General features: G+C 32.0%; 1 pseudogene; it reads left to right on the top strand.

Annotated features, from left to right (window-relative positions):
* Window positions 1-821: 821 nt before the first annotated feature.
* Window positions 822-918, top strand: LOC122099700 (annotated as a pseudogene).
* Window positions 919-2,328: the final 1,410 nt, after the last annotated feature.

Raw genomic sequence — 2,328 nt, 5'->3', positions numbered from 1 at the left:
AGATTTACAGCCTAGTGGCAAGAGGAAACACTTTGATTAAAACATTAACAATTTAAGGCCTAATATCGAGGAGAGACATATAGACTTCTCTTGTAACTCTGAAAATATTTGGTGATAGAAATGCAGTAGTGTAAATTCCTGCCTGGTTGGATGGTAGACTGGCCAGGACATTAGTTAATCATGCATATGAACAATTTTTTCACCTTCTTGGCTTTAGATACCTTTTGAAATGATAGGTATAATAAACAATTATATTTTGATAAAATACCTTCTAGTCTGAACAGTGCTGTCTGAACTGTTCCTGTCTTTATGATACCTTGTAATTAAGATTAGTTTTGTTCCAGTAAGAAAATCTATGCTGTCAGGGTAAGATATTCTGGTTCATCTGTTCCTAAATGGAAGACAGGTAAAGGGTCAGGTAGACATTTGTACCAATAAGATCTCATTTAGGAATTTTTAAGCTGCAGAAGTTTAGAAGTAGCTCTTAAGCAAGGCTTACTTTGAATCCTTAGCTCCACAAAGCTAACTCAGCTGATAAATAAGTACTTGAAAAGCCATCACCTTTGGACCTAGCTTTAAATTCTTCAAAGTATGATCAAATCTAAAATGAAAAAGACTTAAAATACTCATTGACAAAAAAATTGCAAATGTGAGCAATCGAACAAACAATATGTTTTTTTCCAATATACACAGAATTTTAGAGAAGTAATATCAATAGCATTTTTAGGAACAATAAGTTTTCCTAGTTACAAATAGTCAACCAAGGATATATGCCTGTATAAAGATCGCATCATTAACTACTTAAATTTAGAGGATACTACATGCTTCAACAGCACATCTACCCTAATTACAATACAAAGTTTAACACGGCACTTGCACAAGGATGATATGAAAATTTGTGTAGTATTCCATATTTTTCATTCTTCAGATGCAAGAAATGAAAAACAGTTATTAAAAATTGATTACAAAAATACAGTTGTAACGATACATGTAATTCATTGAATTGAAAGTTAGTTTGACATCAGTGTATTAAATCATCACCTTAGAAAGGCCTTTACATAGCATAACCTTTACAAAACTTTTGAAATTAGATAACATTTTCAATTTATCCCAAAGAAATAAAATACTATAAGGACCTAGGGGAAAAAAAGAATCTTAAACTATTTCTATATGGAATGCTATCTGAAATGACACATTTATTAATGAACCTATATATTATGAAACAATGTAGAATTAAAAGTATTATATCTAGGAGAGAATGAAATAGATTATGGATATTATACAAACAGAATACAGATTACTTTAAAATATCCTTTTTCAGACAAGCAACAGAAATATCTTTAGTTTCTGTATTACTCATTTCAACAGATAAGTTAAAATTATTTCTGATTATAAAAATCACAAACTCTGCAGAAATCATTATGGATGTATACAAACAAATCTTGAATACATTTTGACATCGAAGTTAGGCAATTCAGTTGGAAGAATAGCATGGAATCCATGAATATTTAAAGTAAGATATTAATGTGGCTTTTTATTTTGAAAATATTTTGAACGGACACAAAGATGGATAGGCATTTTTGAAATTTAAGAAACTTAACCAAACCATTATGACTTAGGAGAAAAATTTTTGCAGCCTTCCACAACTTCAAAGAGGTGATACATACTTAACCTTTTGGCAATATCAAATGCAGCTTCTTCCAAGTTGTTCTTGACCTGGTTTGATATAATATTTCAAGAGAAGCAGATCCAGCGTACCTTTGTTATTTCTATTCCCAGCAGCAAGATGCAAGGTTGTCAAGAGTCCTTTAGTTTGGGCATTGGTATCTGCATCATGATGCAGTAAGAAAGAAGCCACTCTGCTATTATTCCACATATAAGCACTATGTCTATCTACTGTAGGCTTCTGGATGAAGAGAGCTATACTCATCATCATCCCTAGTATTCACATGAGTGGCCTTTTTGGAAAGTAGTCTCTGCACTCTAGTAAGCCGATTATTTTCAACAGCCCAATGAAGAAATTTGCTTGGACACTTCTCTATTTTTTTCTAGCAAATGATACCATTCCTCCCTTTTTCATCTAATTCCTTGTCTTCATCAGAATTGCCTAACTAGAGACTTTGAGTACCAGTGGGAATGAGGTGTACATGTATTCCCCAATAGTTCACGTTGGTTGAAGTAGTCAGAAAAATCCAGTGAATTTTCTACTTCTGTTTTTTCACCATGATTTTTTTCTCTTTTTCCATTTTTACTATTTGAAATTATTCTAACTGGAGAATAGGGAATGGATAGAGAGCAGAAGAAATAAATCCAAAAACAATCTTCACA

Source organism: Dipodomys spectabilis, unplaced genomic scaffold (genome assembly GCF_019054845.1).
Source record: "Dipodomys spectabilis isolate Male_0828 unplaced genomic scaffold, ASM1905484v1 ptg000529l, whole genome shotgun sequence".
NCBI lineage: Eukaryota > Metazoa > Chordata > Mammalia > Rodentia > Heteromyidae > Dipodomys > Dipodomys spectabilis.
Note: the sequence above shows the minus strand (reverse complement) of the source record. Positions and strands in the feature narration are given on the sequence as shown.